At 36.2% G+C, this 23,597-nt stretch overlaps 1 protein-coding gene across 6 annotated transcripts in view; it reads right to left on the bottom strand.

Annotated features, from left to right (window-relative positions):
• LOC128868261 (protein unzipped) overlaps nt 1–23,597 on the bottom strand; it is a 195,266-nt gene that overhangs the window by 124,301 nt on the left and 47,368 nt on the right. For all 6 annotated transcript variants that reach the window (XM_054110136.1, XM_054110134.1, XM_054110133.1 and 3 more), the window contains exon 3: nt 11,805–11,845. The gene's annotated coding sequence lies outside the window, so the exon portion shown is untranslated. The remainder of the gene's footprint in view (nt 1–11,804; nt 11,846–23,597) is intronic.

The following is a 23,597-nucleotide window of genomic DNA, read 5'->3' on the forward strand; positions in this document are numbered from 1 at the left end:
GCTTCAAATTCCCAAAACATTGTATACGTATATAATTTGCTCATATACCCTTTGCTGGGTATTTGGCCCAGAAAGTGGGCAGCCATCTCATCCTCCTCTCCACATGATGGGCAGAGTCTAGGGGCCCGTCATTAATCCAACCAGCTGCCTAGAGTCTCTTCTGCTTAATGACAAGAGGATCTGCGACAGTCGGTCGGACATGACAGGTAGAATCTGCAGGCTCTCTCAGCTTGCCAAGCGGACTTGTGGGTTGAAGTAACCCGTTTGCTGACCGTAGCTTTCATGGCTGCAGAATGGAGTGGCAGAACGAGCTCCGAGCCAAAGAAGTTTACCTCATAGCCCATCCTACTTGAAGAGTCAGAGGTCCCGTTACCCTGTCCCATGTCAGCATCAAGATATTATGTCTACCAACCTAGTTCAGCTTGGATTTACAGGACTCAACTACCCTTGAAGTGGTTGAAGGGCTCTCTAAGGTCATGAGAGAAGGCTGTCAGTGCTTTGGATGCCTTTGTTTCAACGTGTGATTTCCAAAGTAGTTAACTATCGAGGATTACTCCAAGATATTTAATTTCCTTGGATAGCTGGATTGTGGCTCTTTTTAGCTTAGGTAGAACGATTCCATCAAGCTTCCTCCTTCTGGTAAAGAGGACAATACCAGTCTTGGTGGGGTTTGCCGATAGCTCATTCGCATAGCATGAAGTATCAATCATATCCAGAGATTTCTGCATTACTCTACAAATGTCCATAAGTGAAGGGTCTGTTAAGAAACAGGCAACGCCGTCCACATATGCTTGTAGACTCCAGCATCGTTTAAGGTGGTGAGTAGAAGATCGGACACCATGCGGCAGAGCAATGGAAACAGCACACCGCTTGGGGGCAGCCTCTATTAGATATGGAACTAGATTAACCTCATGATAGACATGCAAAAATCACTCGTTCGTCATAAGCTCTATAAGGTTCTCAAAATAAGAATGAAGAAGGAACATTGTATTTAGCTTCAACGACGACGTCGCATGCGGTGGCTCTTGAAGTCCTCGAAGTTAATGTGGTGTACATTTCACAGGTCAACAAAATTGTATTGACCTTCAGAACCAAGAACCAGACAACAATTTTCCGACGTGCTTTTTGAGCAGTCGTGTTAAAATCTAAATTTAAACTCAGAATAACCCCATGAGACTTTCAAGACACTCCAGCTTAAAAGTGCAGAAAGCGCGACTTCTCTAAGTGACGTAACTGTATAATTGATGAAGGCATAAAAATAATATTTGAAGGTATACTTTGAGGTTAAGTATTATCAAAAAATATTTACCAAAAGCCGTAACATTAATTGAAAGAACAACTCTTTCTCTTCTTTGATGTATAAAAAAAAAAATTTATTTGGCTCTGAGATATCATCGAATTTGAAATCAGAGTGTAAGAGAGTTTATCGATATGAAGACTCAAATCGGTCGTAAGAGTATTTCGAAGTACAACTCTTTTTCTGCTTTACTCATTTTTAATACGTAAAATTTATTTATATCAGTGATATCCTCAGTTAAATTTACAGAGTAAGGTGAATTCGTCGACGTGTTGGAAATTGAGTACCATCAGTTAAAGCTGGGTAAGTAGAGTGGAATATAATTGCAAAAACCTAAATTTTGAGATTTTTTTTTTTGTTATTAATTATCATATCACTGAAAAGCATTTGAGGTACAAAGAGGCAATAGGCCATTTTATATACAGTATGGAGGAATTCTCTAAAATCGCTTGTCTTGCAATTTTTTTGTGGTTCAGTTTTCTCATATCGACGAACTATCGACAAACACTGTAAATTCCACATTCGCTACCAACAATTAAGCCTAAATATAGCGGTAAAGATAGAGGCACTAAGGCTTCTCTTATCGACCACTTTCTTTGCTATGCGCTCAGACGCGGCTATTTATTACTAAAGACGATAATAATCCACAAATTAAATATTTTTACTCGTAAATTACATCAAAATATTTTATTTGAAAGCTGAGAAAAAAGCGGACCTGGAACACAAAACATACCCTGTACGTATTTTGATTTCAGTTTAGGATATGGAAAAAAAGTTGCGGTTTCTCCACCGCAATTACAAAATTTATTCTATTTAAGACTACGATTGATTTTTAAAAAAAAAAAAAAATGTTTTTAATTATTTCAAATATTAATAAAATTTGCTTTAGATGAACTAGTTTGAAAACACCTGATTTGAGAGCTTAAACTTCAAAGCTCTGCATAATAATTTGCATTTCATTTATTTATGAGAAATATAATTATGAATACTATTTTTTTTTTTATTACAGTACATTACGAAAGGCACTAGCAGCTGAGACCTAAGATGTAAGCTGATTGGGTTAGGTTAGGTTTGCAGCAACATCGCACATAGAGACACTGTGCGATGCCACTTAGACCACGAAATGGGTCCGTTGTGAGCCGCGGCGGCTGGGCTACATTTCCTTCTCCATATTAAACCATCCTGAGCTTTTGACAAGCGTAAAAGGTTATTGATACCTAAAATGTATAGCTGATTTTCATATATTCGTTAAGAAGTAGGATTTTAAAAATCGGTTCCTGCTTCTGGCTACAGCTGGGCATGTACAAAAAAGGTGTTGAATTGTTTCCAACTCCTCCTCATTTCTGCAGCTACGACAGAAATCATGCGTGTAAACGCCTAATCTCTTTGCATGATTTCCTATGAGACAATGTCCTGTGAGGGTCCCTACTAAAGTCCTGATTTTAAGTCTATTCAGTTTTATAATACTCTTGGACAGACGTAAATTTAGCCTTGGCCATTTTAGAAAAATTTTAATTACAAATTTAATTTTTAATTAAAATTTTTTTTTCTAATTTGAAATTTTTTTAAATTTGATTTTAATTTTTTTTTAATCTAAAATTTTTATTAATTAAAATTTTTATTTTTTGTTAAAAAATTTTTTTTCATTAAATTTTTTTTAATTTAATATTTTTTTTTAATACATTTTTTTTTAATTATTTTAAATTATCAACTGATTCGAAATAGGCATTTTTTTTAATTAAATTGTTTTTTTGTTTAACAAAACTTTATTTCAATTTAATTTTTTTTTTTAATAAAAAATTTTTTTATATTTGATTTTAATTTTTTTAATCTAAAATTTAAAAAAAAATTTTTTTTTAATTTAAAATTTTTTTAAATTTGATTTTAATTTTTTTTTAATCTAAAATTTTTTTTAATTAAAAATTTTTTTTTTTGTTAAAAAATTTTTTTTCATTAAATTTTTTTTAATTTAATTTTTTTTTAATACATTTTTTTTAATTATTTTAAATTATCAACTGATTCGAAATAAGATTTTTTTTTAAATTAAATTGTTTTTTTTTTTAACAAAACTTTATTTCAATTTAATTTTTTTTTTTTAATAAAAACTTGTTTAAAATTATTTTAAGTTATCAACTGATTCGAAACGAGAATATTTTTGGAAATCCTCTCAAGTGGTCCAGCTCATGCAAATCTTAATATTTTTCCGAATTATTTTGACGGAAATCTCAAAATATAGCAAATTGTATTGTATAATTCCATTGGAAAACTAGTACCGTTTTTTATGTTATATGGAGAATGATGCACACTAATGTACATACCTGCACTGAAAGACGCGCGTACGCATTGGTGTCTTATTATTTATTTTATTCTTTTAATTTTCTTTTATGTTATTTATGTAATTTATTTTTAATAGAATTTTTTTTTAATTGAATTTGAGAAAAAATTATCGAGTAAGGCGTAAACGCCACAACGATTATACAAAACATATCTTTAACAAAATCTATTTCATTTTTTTTATACGAATTCAGCAAAAGCATAAATCGAAATACGAAAAATGTTTCACATAAACCAACAAAAAATAAAAAAAAAATATTTTCAATTTTTATTTTTTCTATAATGTATATACTGCGTCATTTACTCAAATAAAAAATAACAAACATTAATTTGCTGCAGTAAAAAATCTGAAAAAAACACAATTTTATTTAATAATATAAGTTATGGCAGACAGTTAAAGTAGTCAGTCGTAAATTGTAAATGTGATTGAGCATTACATCATTTCCAAGCAAAAAACGAGGGTCAGAAAAAAATGTAAATTTCCAAAAAAACATCATTCAGAAACACTTTGTCAGAAATAAAAACCGAAAAACAAATCATTTAAATTGCAATGTAAACAAATTGAAATAGATAAATAAATCTCGCTCATAAGTAATTTGCTTAATTTTTTTGTCATTTTTCACCATCTATGCGTTCAGTATTTTTCCTGTCATAAAAATTCGAAAAGTAGTCGGCATAGAATTGACCTTAAACTATGATTTATCTTCCAGTTCAAGGTATACCTTTTGTGCTACAAGCGTACATACATACAAATGCATTTGCACAAACAAAAGCCCACATATGTAAGTACATAAGTACGCTTCTAAGAATATTTCTTCTCGTGTACGTATGTATGTCGCTACATTAACTTAGAAAACAAGCTGAGCTCAAATGCCACAAGCAGCCACACTTTCTACGGCTGAACTTGTGTAAGCAAGGCAATCCACTTAACCTTTGCCCAAAAACAACACAAGTGAAAATAGAGCCAAGCATTACCCATATTCTGGGATCGTATACTTGAAGAGAATTAAAGCACTTAAATAGCTTACAGTACTTGGAAGTATGCGCGTACACAGTTATGAATATCTGAGCTTAACCTAGCTTTGAAGTGACTTGAAAGTCGTGGCACAGTGTGGCGGCGTACGTAACCAAGAAAAAGTGTGTGTTTTCGTCAGATCTCAACAAATACGAAGTAATATTTAAACCTTCAAAGAATCGAACTATCCAATATTAGCAAACTTTTATAATACTGCTAGGGGCTGGTTATCAAGGCAAGTCATGAAAGTTAGCTTGAGCTTCCGAGTAAGCACATTTATACTTTTAAAATTTTTTGGGTCTTCTTAGTAATCCTGTGAAATTTTTGTGAAAGAAGACACATAGTGAGACTCTGTAACTAATACATTTGTAGAACCTCTCTACCCTCTAACTTCTCTTTTTGCAGGTCACATCCGGTATTTGTCAGAAAAAAGATGAACAAATGTACTATGAGAGGCAATAATGAGCTAAAATATATACGAAAAAATTGCTCCTAATATTTTATTTCATGTGTTTGCTAATTTAAATGTTATTTTCAATTTTTCGAAGCAATCATGATCGCAAAAATTAAGACTTAATTTGACCACGAAAAAAATGTTTACCTCTGTAAGTCAAATCTACACAATTTCACCTTAAATTTAACGCCCAGTGTTACCAAAATTGGTGCTATAAGATTTCTTAGGTTAATTTAGGAAAGAACATTTACGTTAATAGGTATGCGTTAGAATTGAATTCATTAGAATTCAAGTCCATTGTGGATGAACCCAGAATGGCTAAAAAACAACGATCCGAACTTCATGACGCCCACACAATGGCTCTCGAATTCACCAGACGCGAATGCGATGGACTATTTTGGAGGCCATTTTGGAGAACAAGGTTCTTTAGGACATTTTGGAGAACAAGGTTCGAACTAAAAGATTCACCAGTCTCGAGGCGCTGAAAAAAGTGATTGTCCGCGAATGGGCCAAAATACCTGCAAGTCACATTCGGGCAGGTTGCGATTCGTTTCTGGATCGTCTCAAAGCCATAGTCAAGACAAAAGGTGATAATATCGAGCAAAAGTAAATTGTTTCTTAATTTTGTATTCTTTTCACACATTTTTTATTTTGAGTTGAATAAAAGTAATTTTCCAAACTAAACCCATGGCCTTTTTAATTGGTTACACTTCGAGTGCCGGACCCTGTGTTTCCGTCGGCCTGCATATCGCATTACCACTACCAGGGCAGTAGTTGCGCTGACGTCATTTTAGAACTCCGCTTATATTTTTGGTCTGCAAAGAAAGGAGTTTCTCTTCTCTTCCATGTTTACACTATCCTCACCTAACTTTCCAGTTTTTCTTACAGAAGTTTGCTCAACTCATTTAAAATTACGTCACGGAGAAAATTTCTCTGATGACATTCAAAAAAATAAATCTTTGAACTAGTTGGTGATAGTTTTCCACGCTATTTTCCGTGGTCCTGTTTAAGGTAGTATCGCTTATCCTTTCTTAGTGACAGTTTCTTTTATAGAAGTTCGCTCACTTTTCTCTATTTCTCTATCTGAGTTCACTCTCCCAATTCATTTAAAATTACGTCACGAAGATTAAAATTAGTCTGATGATGCCTTTTTATTATTATTATTAGGTAAGGCTAACCGGTTGGCAATAAGCGACGCATAGAGCTTTTGGTCCCTAGCGATTTTTTAATAATGCCGGACAAACGCGCAGAAGGTGCTCTAAAGTTTCCTCAACATCCTCTCTGCATCATTATTATTATTATTAGAATGAGATAATTTAGCAAGATCTATTATACCCCCTCATGGGTTCAGAGTATTTCTCATAGCCGAACCTTCTTAAAGGATTTTAGTATTTGTCCTATTTTATTGAGTTTTATTTTCTACTCTCGTAAAATTTGATTCCCCAGGTGTTTATCCCACTTATGCGTCAAGGCTGGGCAGCATCCCAGCACATATTTGGCAGTCTCATCTCCCTCCCTACAGAACCTCAAATACCAATATTCCGAGGTTAGTAAAATCGTGATTTTATCTCCATGCATTCAAGTAAAAAGCATATTCTATCTAAAGAGTGGCGAACGCTTAAAGATCTTAGAAGACTTTTTACCTACTTCTATTCCTTATAGGGTTGATAGATTATCACCCAAACCCATTATCTTCAGAAACTTATGGTAGAAGTTCTTATTAATGAACGTACGGCTTGAATAAATAATTTATCCCAATTCTTCAAACTTGGCTCCCAGATATGGTTTACTGATGGATCGATATTAGAAGCTGCTAGAACAAGGACGGGAATAAATAAACATAAATTAAAAAAAATCGAATTCAATGGGTTTTTAACCAACAATCTTCCAGGCAGAAATACATGCCATCAAGACATATGTGATGGAATGTCTCCATAGGAAAATGAGAGGAACCCACATTTACATACTTTCAGATAGTCAGGCGGCTTTGAAAGCACTTCCATCAATTGCAATTACCTCAAAAATAGTATATGACTACATGAACCTTCTTAACATGTTAGGGAACTTAAACACAGTACTATTTGATTGGGTTCCTGGATATGAGGGATATGAAGGAAATAAAGTGGTTGATGATCTAGCTAAAAAATGCTAATTGGCCTGAAGCTTTCTGTGGAGATTCATAAGGCCACATTGACAAATTTTTCAGGAAGCGTGAGAAGAGGAAATTCGTTGAACACCGTCAAAGTTCTATCGGTCAACGTTAAGGGAAACCATTTCTAACGTCGGACCGAAAAATTTCTGATAAGCTACTTTCGCTCAACAGAGTGGACTTAAGAATTTAAACTGGTTACGTTGCAGGCCACTGTAGCCTGACACCTCACTTAAACAAAATTGTTCTCTCTTAGAGCATCACCTGTCCATTCCTTGAAATATCCCTCTGAGACCATCATCTGTCACTTTTGCACTTTTGGGAATTGGACACTAACAATTCAGAACACATTCTTTGTGAATGTCCTGCACCAGGCAGAAAAAGACTACACCACCTTAGTGGTATTGCAATGCATTCATATAAATTCTGAAACAATGAACCCCAGAATGTGATGAAATTTGTAACAAGCTTTAAAATATAAGGTCCCGCAACAGAGTTTGAACAATAGATATATTTGATCTAATTTACTTTTTCTTTTGTGGGTACAACCTATTAAAACTAATGGCTGATTAGACAAGACCTTGAACAACTTTTTGTTTTTTTTTCTTTGAAGTTTGGGAGTGTAGTGGAAGTGCAAAGACATTTTAAAAGGTAATTTCATTATTGGCATTAAGAATGACTTTGAAAGATATTAGTTTGAAAAAGAGGACTTTTCAAGCTGTCCCCAAACAGCCTTCTAGCAGTCCACGGATATCCACAAATGCCACAAGAAAAGAAGAATTACTGGAAACTTATCATGAAACTTCAAAAAACTCAGTTTGATAAGCGGCGCGAGAGGTATGCATTTCAAAATGGATTAAATTGGACTTCAATTTTACGCGAACTAACTAAATAAATCCTAACCGCTTTAATTTTTATTTCTCAGCTGTAATCCAACTAAATATAAAATAAATTTAAAATCACTTGGAATGTGTATACATTTTTTTGGTGCACTCCGTATTGGCGAGGGCAACATCTACTCTTCCCTCGCATGTAGTCCAAATTGCTCTAATTTTTCAAGAAACTTGATTTTTTGAGCAAAGTAGTTTTTCTAGGTGAAGTTAAGTTAATCGTTGTAACGAAAAAAGGTTACAGGAAGTGCCCACCGTAAAAAGAAACGCATAGAGGAAAGAAAGAAAGTTTTCACAATAACTGATGACTGGAATAGCTAAAGGGAAAACGCTGCGTGAGAAAATTCCTTTGCTGGCTGGTATCCCAACTCTTCTCCTCATGGTTCTTGGAAAAGTGAGAGCCAAAAAGTCTAAATCCTAGTCTCACAAATGCAACACAACTTACAATAAAGGAATGAAATGATGCCACCTTTTGGACATTAATTTCTGGACAGCTGCTCTAAGCTCGCATCTCAATTTCGCCAGTGCGGCTACACTTTGTAAGTCGGATATTGTGACGGCATTCAAAAGTGGTTATTTGTGAATTCATACTACATCTGCTTTTTGGAAATTTGACTACCATTTGTTTATTTTCGTCACACAGTGTTCACCCAAATTACAACAGGCACAACAGCAGGCAATCGTTGGCGCGCAAAAATGTGGAAATGGAAATTGTCACTGAATACTCAACTACGTTGATAGAGATATACGATCCAAAAATATAAGTATTGTATGTTATAATAGGACTATGAATAAGTTCGTGCGGTTTTTTTCGAAATTTGAAACTTTATTGACGTAAAATGGTTACAAATTTAATATTCAAAATATTGTCCATCGCTTACTACTACTTTTTCCCATCTTTCTGGCAATTCACGGATTCCCTTTGTGAAAAATTCGGTCGGTTTTGCCGCAATCCACGAATCGATCCATTTTTTGACTTCATCGTAATTACGGAAGTGCTGGTCAGCCAGGCCATGTTGCATCGATCGGAAGAGATAGTAATCGGATGGCGCAAGGTCTGGACTATACGGCGGGTGGGGTAGGACATCCCATTTGAGCGTTTCTAAGTATGTTTTGACCACTTGTGCAACATGTGGCCGAGCATTGTCATGTTGCAAAATAACTTTGTCGTGTCTATCGGCGTATTGCGGCCGTTTTTCTCGCAGTGCTCGGCTCAAACGCATCAATTGTCGTCGGTAGACATCCCCCGTAATCGTTTCATTCGGTTTCAGTAGCTCATAATACACAACACCCAGCTGGTCCCACCAGATACACAGCATAACCTTCAGGCCATGAATATTCTGCGCCGACGTCGATGTTGAATCATGGCCAGGGTATCCATACGTTGCCCGACGTTTTGGATTGTCGTAATGGACCCACTTTTCATCGCCAGTCACAATTCGATGCAAAAAACCCTTTCTTTTGTGCCGTTGAAGCAGTTGTTCGCATGCCATAAAACGGCGTTCAACGTCTCTTGGCTTCAATTCATACGGCACCCAATGGCCTACCTTTCGGATCATTCCCATGGCTTTTAAACGTTTGGAAATGGTTGATTGATCAACTCCCAAAGTTTTTGCAACCTCTTCTTGCGTTTGAGCCGGATCTTGATCGAGCAATTCCTCCAATTCGGTATCCATGAACTTTGGCGGCGCACCCTCGCGTTCTTCGTCTTCCAAGCCAAAATCACCACTTTTAAAGCGTGCAAACCACTTCTGGCACGTTCGCTCAGATAGAGCATGCTCACCATAAACTTCCACCAAGATACGATGACTTTCGGCTGCTTTTTTCTTCATATTAAAATAATGAAGAAGAATTCCCCGCAAAAACACATTATTTGGCACGAAATTCGACATTTTCAAGTGTGGTAAAAATATTGTTGTTTACGCTTCAAATAAAAAACTTATACTGACGTTTGTGCCTTACGACAGTAGCTCTCCAATGAATGTTTGGAAATGTGGATCGATGGAATAATAATCAAGTTACGCCATCTATTGTAAAACCGCACGAACTTATAAATAGACCTATTAACTATTTACAATGTACATCTGTAAGTGCATGTGTGTACATAGGTATGTATATACGTGCAAGTGCAAATTCGCGCGCTCATTACAACACTGTTCGTGGTGCTCTGGACACTTGGGTGGGTATAACCTGACAAAGTTGAAGCAGTTGAAACGAACGGATAAGCATCGTAACCCCTGTGGAACGTATGGTATAGTTCAAGGTGCTTACATTTATGCATGCACACATATAAGTGAATATTACACTTATGCATACATATTTGCAGCAACAACAACAACCATCAAAACGAATAACGCAAATATGCCCAGTAAGTGTCAGACGGAAGCCTGGGCGGGTACTCATTTCGTATTTGCATATTTATGCATATAAGCATACATACATACATACATACATACATACACGCATACATATATACATACATACACACATACATGCATATATGTTCATACACGTAGCTATAATGCGATGACGGTAACTGCGACACTTTTTGCTCTTTTAGGGTGTCACCTACCCATGAAATCGCTGTAAAAACATATTAGCTACATAGCCTCACTTACATACATACATACGTACACATATACTTACACATATATACATAAGTGTATGTGAAGTCATTCAATTGACCATTGCGGCATTCGTGCAATTCTCGTTTCGATTTGCTTTTTCTCACAAAATTTGTTTTCTTTTTATCATTAGTTCGCTCATTTTTCAATTGGTCAGCAAACACTTGAGTTCCGTTGCTGTCATTTAGACAGTTGACTACCCATAGCTTAATTTAAATATTCTTATTTTCATAAGGTGTGTGGATATGTGTAGGTGCTTGTGTATGTGTATGAATGCGGACTTGTCTTTGCCTCAATGAAATTTTAATTTGCAATTGCAGAGAAGGAAGTACTAATGGCTTTCGGGGTTTACTCTGTGAAGCCACATACCATTGCACAGAGGCTGATTGACACTGGTGGATTTGATTGACGTTATTGATATATTTGTTTGTGTACACTAATTTATGCATAAATATGTGTTTACATCATCACAATGAGCGAGGAAAAAAAAATATTAGTTTGGGAAAAAAAATAGTTAGTTTCTCAGTAGATGGCTGTGGTGATCGATATCTCGTAAAGTATCGATGAAACAATTTAAAGTTTATGCTCGTTTTCAAGGTGACATTTCACACTAAAACTACGATTTTGCGGTTTTTTGTTCGTTCCACTTAGTTGCGAGTTACAGGATGTTTACAATGGAAGTCAGCAAAGAGAAAATTCGATACATTTTACACATCTTTGATAAAGGCGAAAATGTAACACAGAAATTCTGAATGAGGTTTATGGTGCCGATATTGTAATAGCTAATTACGTGTCATTTGGTTTCGTCAATTCCGTTCAGACATTTATGTTGTTAAAAAAAATATCGATAATGTTGATAAAAACACATAAATAATCGAAATTAACCGGCATATGAGTAATCATAGCACAGCCCAGGAGCTGAAGATCGACCATACAACAGGTGTAAACCATTTGCGCAACATTTTTACGCAAAAATAAAGGATTTCTTTTTCCTCAAACTAATATTTATTCTGTTAGCTTAAAGTTTAGATTTCAACTTACCGTAAAAATTTTAAATTTAGACCTCTATGTAGGATTATTTTCTGAAAAAAAAAAAATTAAAAGAAAAATTATTTTCATATATTTTTATTTTTTTAACTACGTTTGAAGAAAGAGGCATTTATTATTGTAAATATAAAATTAAATACTAAATTTAATTTTCTTATCTTACTTATAAAGTAGTATTCGCTAACCGAGCCGATAAATTATACTTAAGCGCCATTTAAATGACGAGAAAATCCATTAGAGTGCGAGGTTCGTTTGAAAAGTCTGAGAGATATCACTACAGGCGGGTATCGAGATTATGTTTACTTAGTAGCTTCTCTTAGAAGAACAAACAATAAATTTTAGCCAAATCGGTTTATTTCTTTGTGCTTGGTATTCGTTTAAATCGAGAAAGTCGAATGATTTTCCTTTACCATAACAACAACGCACCAGTTCAGGCCTCAGCAGTTATGGTCGCAAAATTAATGGAAAGAGGGTTTAAACTCCTGTCCCATTCCCCTTATTCTCCAGACTTGGCTCCCTCGTATGCCTCGTACAACTATTTGTTTTTTCCTAATTTGAAGCAATCGCTGGCGGGAAAAACATTGTATTTTATTCAAACCAGCAGGTGATTGCAGAATCGAATGGTTATTTTTCAGGCTTGAAAAAGTCCTATCGGTAGTGTACAGCAAACTAGAACAGCGTTGGATGAAGTGTATAAGCCTGAGAGGAGACTCGAAAAAAAGGTTTACCCTAGCGGGATTTTCAAACGACCCTCATATTCATGATGTGTAAATCGATAGCAAGAAAAAGTTTGGGGTTGAATCTACCCGGCTATAGTCAGACCTATGAGCCATGCGTATATGTCCCATGGCATCAATGGAGGCCACCATAGGCTCAAGCGTTTATCAAAACTACAGGACTTTTGGTATTTTTGCTGAATTAACTCCTGAAATCGCAAAGCCACGGGTCATGATGCTACCGATTTTCAGTATCGAAAGCCTCAAGACTGAACTGAACAGTAGAAGGACTTGGGAAGGGTTGTGAAGGTTACCATGTTTTAGGTACATAGACGGATCCATCATCGAGATAGGCAGAGAGGCAGGTGTCTGCGATCCGGAGAAAAGATACTCGGAAGCGCTAGGCAAGAATATAAATATATTTCAAGCGGAAGTAAGCGCAACAGAAAGGTGCGCTCACTTTAATCTTGATCGCAATTATAACAACAAAAGCATAGCTATCCTTACAGATGGCCAAGCAGTTCAGCATCAAAACTGATGCTGGAATGTCTCAGATTAGATCAGATTAGTATCTTTATGAGGTTTGCACTTCGACCTCATGGTCTTTTGTGCCCCCTACCCATCACAGTACCTCTTCCAGACCCAGTTCCCTTATTCAACTCAGCATGGAACCTCTATGTGCCTTTCTTCTGCCTGCCCATCATGTCTCAACCTTATCCGCGCTATAGCGCTGCATTCCAGGAGAAGGTGTATTGGAGTCTCCCGAGATTGGTCGCATAAACGACAAGAGTCCGTACATGCAAATAACTTGGCAGTCTGCAGTCGCCTGTGAGAGTGCCCTCAATGAGAGGTAGCTTTCACCTAACCTTAATATAAATTCTATAAGCACATTCTTGAGTGAACTTGAACATTCTTTGGGGAGGAACATGAAACAGCCAAACATATGCTAAGATCGCGCCCAGTTAGGTAAAAATATTGTACTAGAGTAGGAAATAAAACTCAATAAAATAGGACAAATACTAAAATTCATAGAGGAAGTTCGCCTATGAGAAATAATCTGAGTCCATGAAGGGGGCCCAATAGATGTTTCAGGTAGCAGTGCTAAGTCCTTTCACATTTTGCTGGTCTCTAGCCCAGCAGTTTCCTGTAATGTTCTTGAGACCTACTAGCAGGTATCCAAATATAAGATACCTTCCCTTCCAAAATGAAGGAAGTCAGGCATTTGCCGACTAGTTTCGAGCGCACCATAGAGCTCAGGGTATAAATTACCACTTGGCTACTTTTATGAGGTAAATTCTTTTCACTTGGCAAACATTTTTATTCCGAAAATTTCTAAAAAGACGCAACCACATCCGAGCTCAGTTACTTCAGAAGAAGGCGAGTAGTTATGGCAATTACGAGTAAGTGTTTATATAATATATACTATATTGATGACTCTTTTGTGTTTAGTAAGGTTAGGTTAGGTTATGGTTGTAGTCGATCTGCACGACCAACTCACTTAGACCTTACAGTTCCGTTGTGATACCACTGATCTACACGGAAACCTCATTTACCTTCCTACGTGAAACCATTTTGTGGCTCTTATGAAACGTAGTATTGATCCCAACACCACGCCAGACAACTCTGTAAGATAATTAAAAAAGTATTTACCTAGACAACTTGCTCTGATTTTAGCTAGGGCTGGACAATTGCAAAGGAAGTGCTCAACTGTTTCTTCCTCATCTCTGCAACTTCTGCAATATTCATGGGAGAAAACTCCTAGTCTCGACAAATGCCTGCCAAATAGCCAGTGACCGGTTAAACAAGCCACGACCTTCGAGATATTGTCTCTTGAGAGGCTAAGCAATTCCTTCGTTCTTTTCTTGTTTATTTGCGGTCATGGTAGCCTAGCTGTTATACATTTATCTTCATTTCTCCATGACCTATTGGCCTCTTGGATACTGTTGTGGCCATGGGTATTCCAATGGTATTTTTATCACTGCGCAGTTGAAGAGCAGTGCCTTTTCTGGCCAGCTCACCAGCTTTACAGTTTCCCTCAATATCTCTGCGCCTCGTAACCCAAATAAAGCTGACCTTGAATACGTCACTAATATCATTTAGGGCCGCCTGGCATTCCTGTGCAACCTTCGATCTTAGTAAAGCCGCATTCATTGAGTTGATGGCCGCCTGGCCATCTGATAATATATTTATAGTCGTTTTTGTTACGGCGTGCGTAATTAGATATGTATGTAGCCACTTCTTTTATAACTAGAACCTCTGCCTGATAGACGCTGCAGTAGTCTGGTAGTCGAACAGATAGTTCCAGTCCTAATTCCTTCGAGAAAGCTCCATAGCCAACCTTATCGTCTAGCTTGGAACCATCTGTATAAAAATTTAATTCCCCCCTTTTCCATGGCCTTGGTGTCTGCCACTCCTTTCTTGACGGTATACTCGTCTTGGAGAGCCTTTCAAAGGTGAGTCTAGGGATAGAGTAGTATGTTTCTTGTTTGTAACTGCAAAATAGAAGCGTGGCCAAACCACCGGTTTTCCATAGCGCCATACTTTTGAGTCTGAGAGCCGAAGCGGCGGCCACGTGTTTTCCTACCAGATTTAGGGCAGCTAAATTGATTAGCACTTCCAGAGCTTTATTTAATGTAGTCCTTAAAGTACCAGAGATGCATAAAAAAGCTGTTCTTTGGACCTTACTCATGATTTTAGCGTAACTTGGCTTTTGAGCAGATGGCCACCATACAAGAATTCCATACATTAAGATTGGCCTAACTACAGAAGTATAGAGCCAGTGCGTAACACGAGGTGTTAGTCCCCATTTGATATCGACCGCTTTTTGTTTAGTCTTTTATCGATTCATGAATATATAACCCTTAAAAAGTATCCTCGGAACAGGGCGAAATAAGGCCAAGCCCGAATGACTAGTCGAAGGTTTTAAAAAAGGTGTCCAACAGAGGGTTAAAAGGACTTATTGGACTCCTCTTAAAAGAAGAGTCAAGTTGACCCTTCTAAAACCAGCTAGAAGCCGGGAATATTCCACAGAAATAAAAAAAATCTATCTAGAAAATTGATAAAATACTTCTATGAAACCTTAACTGATAACAGTTTATGTATAAGGAAATATATATTTCTTTACCCAAATATGGAAACTTTGACCCTCTCACAAAAAATAAATGTGCCAAAACTTTTTTCTGCAAAAATTATTAACTTATGAGGCCCTTTCAGGATTATATAGCCAATTTACTCTAACAAAAAATCTAAATTTTATGCCATGATAATGTAAAATTTCTTAAAGAATTTATAATTAATTCAAGTGATCTGGAAAGCTTAAAAAATCTTAAAAATAAACAGAGACCTTAACTAATTAATTTTTTTTTCACACAATCTCGGGCTGAAACTTTAATATTGCCAAAGAAAACTTGATTTGCTAAATAAACAATTCTCATTCAATCAACATTATGAGCGTTCGATTTTCTAAATGGGGCAAAATCTTAATGAGCGTCATTAACCCAAACAAATACACAATACCATTAGCATTTTATTAGAGTTCTTAGTTTCAAAGCAAGAATGCATTCTAAACGATAAACAATCACAACAAAGCAATGCTCTCACAGCTGCAAAATAAAAAGAAATATCGGTTGATCGAGCGTTGAGTGCAGAAAATTGAAATGTCAACAAACGAGCGGTAAATATTCCCAGTACTAAATCGGGCTATCATCAGAACAGAGTGCAACTAGTGCATTTTGGGCTAGTAGCTAGAAAATGTTTTGCCTACTCGCACTTTTAGGTAACGATGCCATTGCAAAAATGTTCAGTCATTTTGGGGTTGTTCCAAAGCAGCTGCTTTGGCTTAGTACGCTCGAGTTTGGCAATAGCCATTTATGGATACATTTAAAGGGTAGTTGATGTGGTGCAATTTAATATTTACAACGAAGAAAAGTGAAGTGGGATTAATTATGTCGAAGCTGGTTTTGGTTGGCGGCATTGCCAGCATTTCTAGTAGAAAAAGCAAAGAACTAAAGGTCATTTTAAAGTTAGGCGTAGTTCATCGACTCGGTTAGTAAAGTTCGATTTAATGGTTATATGAGAAAAAGGTATTTTATTGAATAATTTAAATGTTATTAAAACTACAAAGTGAAACAGAAATCAGGCCATAATTCGGAACTCCCACTTAATCCCTCAGAACGAAAAAACTTCATGCGTCGAAAGCAATGATAAACTCTGGAGACTACAGTACTCCTAATCTAATTTCCACACCCGGTACTACACTACTTTGCCTCTATTATGTACCAGTTTAGAGACATTCATGTGATGGATGGTATAGAAATTATGCTTTTGCTGACTGGCCGCGGTTGCATGGATTTTTTCTGCAGCGTTGTTGAGCTGTCGGAATGGTGACATTATCGGTGTGCATCACAGGCGCGGTGGATAATGAGTTTTTTTTTCTTAGTCGCAAGAAGAAAGAAGCAAATAAAAATATCGTGCCAACAAGCTGAAGATGCAAATTATTGAACAATGGAATAACACACAAGCCGAGCTTGCGATGCAGATGTGACAAAGCGACCACTCGATGAAGTGTAGATGTAAATTGAAAAAAAAAATCAATAAAAATAGGAGAAAAAAGAGCCAAGAATAGCAAAACAATTTACCATGCAACAACAACAGTGAAAACATGCATTTAATAAAATCGCCTCTGCATTGCCACACACTTCAAGCGAAACCCCCCAGCTGGCAGCGTTGTAATACATAGATGGAAATCTGTGCGGTACATGAAAACGGTAGTTTGCTTTAAGCATAAGCACACTGGAACTAGCTTTCGAAATAACAACAACAATTAGCATGCGGAAAGAAGACTTTATGCTAAAGCATCACTAAGAGCGCGTTACAAGCCTTTTTTAGCTGGGTTCGTATTCAAGGCAAGCACAAAAAAAAAACACAACCAGAACGAAGAAATAATAAAATGTATAAAAGAGTAGTAACTACTTTTGAACTAAATGAAAAAATTATGATAATTAACAACACTTACAACGAAAAGAAAAGGCAATCAACAAGCAAAAAATATGAGCCAAAAACGAGCTTATTTTGTGCTGACAGCCTGTACTCTGTAGGTAGTCTTTGATAATCTTTCACTTTTTTTAAGGGTCTATGACGTGCGGAAAATCTTTGATTACATCAAAGAGGGCACAATGTACAGTAAAAAATAATTAGACAAAGTTTTTATACGATCAATGAGAGAACAGAATTATGCGCTTTCGCATAAATTTTTATCGTTAATATCAAAGTGTAGAGATTTCGTATACGGCCAAGAAAAAAAAAAGTTATTTAAGAGCATGGATTTAAATAACTCAATTAAAACTGAGCCGGAGGATTGCTAAAACTGTTAGTAGAGCTCAAACGAACAATCCTTTGCGGTATAAAAAAAAAACAAAAACAATGTTTTAAAAGTCTTCTGGTGAAGAAGTGAAGAGGTTCAACTTTACTGAATGAGCGCAAAAGCTAGTAGATAGGCCATATAAAAACTATAACCTAAAAGGCTATCAGGGATGCGAACTAGCGACCTCAAAAGGTAGCTGGTGGGTCTTATAAACATTATCTAGAGCTCGAGCGAACTACCCTTGCAGAAGAAAAACAAGTTGAAGTAGTTTTAGAAACCTATTCTGGGCAAATCAAGAGGTTCATCATTACTAAATGAGCTCCAAAAGTAGCAGAAAAGCCAGATAAATGCTAACCCAAAGAATTTTCAGCGAACTTTTCTTCGTCAAATGATAAAGAAGTTTATGAAGTTTTAGCAGCCTTCTCTTGAACTTGAAGTAAACTTCTCCAACCCTACTGAAGGAGCACAAATACAGTTGATAGGCCAGATAAATACTAGCCTAAAGGTTGTCAGGATGGGTATGGAGTCCGAGCGAACCATCCTTTGCAAACTAAAAAAAGGTCGCGATTTTTTAACAGCCTTCTCTGGAGGAGTAAAGAGGTTCAACGACCATTCAAAGGTTAGTGAAAACATTTCTAGAAACTGGTTCTGTCGAGGAAAAGTTGGAAATTCTGTTGAAAATATTGCTGCTTTAACGCAAAATGTTGCTCGTACAACCTTCAATATCGTTCATCCTCGACGTTCAACATTTTCAACAATTAGGCAATCATAAATCGACCGTTTGACGGATCTTACCCGAGGACGTGCTCATGGTAGGCGTTTATATTATGTAATTTTTTGTATGAATGTATTTTGAACGAAAATAATAAAACTGGAAGGAATCTAAGAATTATGAAATTATTATTTTATTTAAAAACAATATCTAGGCGCGTCTTTTGACAGACCCCTCATATATTTTGGAGGACTACATATAAACCTTCACGGTCAATTCCCACACCGACATACCTCCAAGCAAATGTATATATGCAGTGCAACAAAGCGAAGCCGCACAGATAAAGACACAAGGGGAGGAGCCTATAGCATGAAAGCTGGCTACAAATATGGTGGACCCAGATGTGGGTGAATGGAATTGGTGCTTTATGGATACCGTTATGGGTCTTCCCGAAGTAATATAATATAGATAACAGTCCCGGGAGGGGTGTCTCCCCAGAAGGAGAGGAGGTCGTTTAGTGGCCACGCCACACGACGCAATAGACGACGGTCGCTGTGAATGCGAAGACATTTTGAACCCTTCGTCGCCCACCAAAAAGAAAACAAAGCTGCCCAGGCATCATTAGTACAACACAAAAATAGCTAAATAAAACAATGCGTAGTTTGTATCCGGCCAAGAGCTGCCGTCTGAGTTAGCTCAAATGCTTTTTAAAAGCCTTACTAAATCAGCACAAAGTCGGAATAGGTATACATATGTACTTTTCAAATATTTCACTAGGCTCTAGAGAGTAAAGTAACGATTACCCTCGCATTCGGAAAGAAACCATTGTTTGTTTTTCATTTATCTGGAACTGTTGAGCGCCTACTTTGTACCATTCATTTAGCTTCCGGACTTATCAGCAGATGAGATAACAAATAAAGATACCACCAAAAGAAGGAATCTGCCTACAATATTCACAACAATTTGTACGTTGCGTGTTTTTCCTTATTTCTTTTAAAAAAGTGTAATTCATGCAAAAATATAAACCATATAACACGGTGTGACAAAAAAAAAAAATTAAATATACTTTTATGGAGACCTAGCACAACTTGTAGGTATAGTAAAACTAAGAAACATGGTATAGGAGAAATTTCTAATACACCCCCAAAATCTCATTTTATGGCCATAAAACCGTTTTTCAGTAGGTTGATGTGAAGAATCACTCCTAACTTCGCCAATTTCCATCCGATTTCGAATTTGTTTTTTTAGTTCGAAAGAACAAAAACAAGCCTTTTTGACAGTGTGTTGACAATTTTTCTGAAATGACAACTGACGAGACTGTAGACGGAAGTATTTGGAATTTTTTTATTTTTTCTCTATTTTTTCAACTTTGACATAATTTTTACGATATTATCCGATATTGAGGATTTTTTCTAGTACACTGCTGTTATAGTAAATTTAATTTTGCGTCGAATGAGCTATATTTGACTGTAATTGGATTAAAATTAATAGAGTTGTGTGGGTTTTAAGATTTTTTCTTTTTTTTTACTACGAGATTTGGTATGCGTTTCGAAGCATGAAAATGATAACAAGTGTCATTATAAACACATAATATTTATTGGAGTATTGTGCAGTGCATCACTGTACGGTATGGTACGGTACGGTACGGTGCGGAACTGGTTCCAAATTTAAAAATGCATTGGAAACGGCCCTTTGGAGTTTAGTATGGTACGGTACATTTGTCATTCTCTTCATCAGTTTTGAATACTTCTCTGTAAGAAATTCGATCATCATCATTCATCTGAAGTCGTCATCAACTAAATTCCATCGTTTAAATCGAGAAGCGAGCGTTTCAGATTGTCTTCCCGATAGAAGTAAATCACGAGAAAGATCCTGAAAATCGGAATTTGATACAATGTGTCGTTCTGAAGACTTAGAACCAGACGGAAAGTACTCTTCATCATCAGGTTTATTGTTATCAGTTTGATCATCATCAGCAATGAGTTGAACTTCCTTCAGTTCATGACTTGCAGTTGAGTCAATCATATCGTCCAAGACTACGGGGTTCTTAACAGTTGCAACATCAGCATACTTTATGTGCTTTCGAGTTTTATAATGATGACCGTTTACGTCCGTTTTACAAAAATAACAATCATCTGGTTTATGATAAGGCTGATGGTGCCACATCATCGGAGAATATTGAGAAATTCGACTTTTCTGGCAACGTTTTGATTTATATCTCTTGAATTTCAATGAAACAAACAATAAAACTTTGACGTTTTAATAAGGTTAAATTATAATAACAAACTTCTTTTGTTAATCAATGTACAGTGTGAACTTTGGTACACTTGGGAGCTTTTTCATATTTCTATTGAAAAAAAAAAAAGTGCTATAATATGTCAGATATTTTCGTAAGCTCTAACCAGTTCTGTTGTATGCAGTACAGTGTACTCTTATGTATACATAAATATTCCAATAAATATTACGTATCTATAATAACGCATCAAAACACGTCCTTATTCCCATTTAGCGTAAGTTGTACCTACATACCAAATTAGTAAAAAAAAAAAAAATCGTATAACTCACACAACTCTTTTAATTCTAATTCAATTACAGTCAAATATAGCTCATTTGACGCAAAATTAAATTTACTATAACAGTAGGGTACTAAAAAAACTCCTCAATATCGGATAATATCGTAAAAATTATGTCAAAGTTGAAAAAATAGAGAAAAAATAAAAAAATTCCAAATACTTCCGTCTACAGTCTCGTCAGTTGTCATTTCAGAAAAATTGTCAACACACTGTCAAAAAGGCTTGTTTTTGTTCTTTCGAACTAAAAAAACAAATTCGAAATCGGATGGAAATTGGCGAAGTTAGGAGTGATTGTTCACATCAACCTACTGAAAAACGGTTTTATGGCCATAAAATGAGATTTTGGGGGTGTATTGGAAATTTCTCCTATACCATGTTACTTAGTTTTACTATACCTACAAGTTGTACTAGGTCTCTATAAAAGTATATTTTTACTGTCGCACAGTGTAATCAAATCCAAGTCTCAAGAAAAATTCAAAAAAATTCAACGAATTAAAAACGAAACCACATTGTACCACAACTTTCAGAAAGTTTTAGGGATGCAGTTTTCTATTTCATTCTATTTGAGTACCATAAAAATAGAGTATGAAACGCCTAAAAATTCACATTGATTTTTGGTAATTTTTTCCGCCAGGGTGTTTTTGCATTCGGTTCTACACAACGCATGCATGAAATGGTTTTCGTAAACTCCCTAATCAATAGGGTTTATTTGACCGGCCGTTCATACGAGAATTTGAGTCATCGATTGGCCACTAAGAGGCAGCACCCGCCACAGGTAATGATTTGGGCCGCTTTAACCGCAGATGGGCGCTCTCCAATCGAGCTCCTCGAACCTGGCGTCAAGGTGAATGCGAAATATTATCGGGAAAGTATTATGGAGGTTGCTTTGCAGCCGTGGGCAGACAAATATATCGGTAGCAAACCATGGACGTTTCAAGTGGGCTCGGCCCTATCTCACAAAGTTCGAGTGAACCATGAATGTATAAAAAATAACGTTTCGAACTTTATAACGTCCACACGATAGCTCTCAAATTCAACAGACCCGAATTCGATGGAATATTCTCTTTGAGCGATTTTGAAGAGCAAGGTCCGAACTAAAAGGATCACCAGTCCCGAAGCGCTGAAACAAGCCATTGTCCGAGAGTGGGCCGAAATACCTGCAAGTCACATTCGGGCAGCTTGCGATTCGTTTCTGGACCGTCTCAAGGCCATAGTCAAGGCAGAAGGTGGTCATATCGAGCAAAAGGAAATTGATTCTTAATTTTGTATTATTTTCACACATTTTTTACTTTGAATTGAATAAAAGTAACTTTCCAAAATAAATTTATGGCCGTTTTAATTGGTTACACTTCGATTGTCGGACTTTGTATATCAGTGAGGGTGCTCAACTGTCAGGAAAAAGCCCCAAATTCATGGAAGAATTTTAACGGGCCACATCTTCAAGCGAAGTCAAGAAAATTTAAAGCGAAGCGATGGATTCACAAGCAGTGTTCGTAAAGCCTGGTGAACGCATCGCCTCTTATCGATACGACAGCAGTCGATTTCGTAAGTTACTCCTGACAAAAGATTCTTGTTTAATGGAAAAAAGTTTCATTACCAGTTTAAAAAGTTCTTTTTCAAAAATAATTTGCATTACAAAAAAAGTGAGCGTTCATCTCTTTCAGTGGGACAAAATGTGAAGAGGCATATAAGATTACTCCATGATCAAATTACTGAAAGATTAAAAGGTTAGGGGTAGTCATAATTTTCAGAAAATTGATTTTTTTATTTTGCATTTTCTTAAAGTATAATATCTTGAAAATCTTGTGTGGAAATTTGAAGTGAATCCGACAAATACTTTTAGAGCTATTCAACAATTAACAAAGAGCGCTCGGGCGCTCCGGAGCGTTCGCAAAACCTTAAATGCGTTTTTCTCAAAACTATGTTTTTTGAACTGAGGAGCACTGTAACTTAAAAACCGGTTGGTAGATCTCAATAAAATTTATAATGCTTTTGAAAAACATAAAAAACTCGTGCCTGATTGAAGAATTTTTTTCAAAAATTTCGGGGTTTTTAAACAATTGTCGGCTTTTTTCTCGAAAATCTGAAAAATATTTCCTGAGGCTGCGGTATTGTTAATTTTGAAACAAACAAAAGCTTCGATCAGACACAAGACTATCTATTAATAAAACTAATTTCTCTTGTCCGATTGATTTTAGAAGAATCTCCAAGTAATTGTAATGATCACCACAAGCGACTTCTGGAGAAACGGGCTCCACACAAACAGTGATAACTTTTATATTACAATTATTAAGCTTTGTTTTTAAAATTTTGCTAAAGTCTCTGTCTACCCCTAACCCCTAATTAACTATCTTGAAAATTCCTGAGTAAGGAGTTTTAATTCTTGGCCACTTTTGAAGTTCGCTGGCTCATAGTGCAGTTGTT

Source organism: Anastrepha ludens, chromosome 6 (assembly GCF_028408465.1).
Source record: "Anastrepha ludens isolate Willacy chromosome 6, idAnaLude1.1, whole genome shotgun sequence".
Taxonomy (NCBI): domain Eukaryota; kingdom Metazoa; phylum Arthropoda; class Insecta; order Diptera; family Tephritidae; genus Anastrepha; species Anastrepha ludens.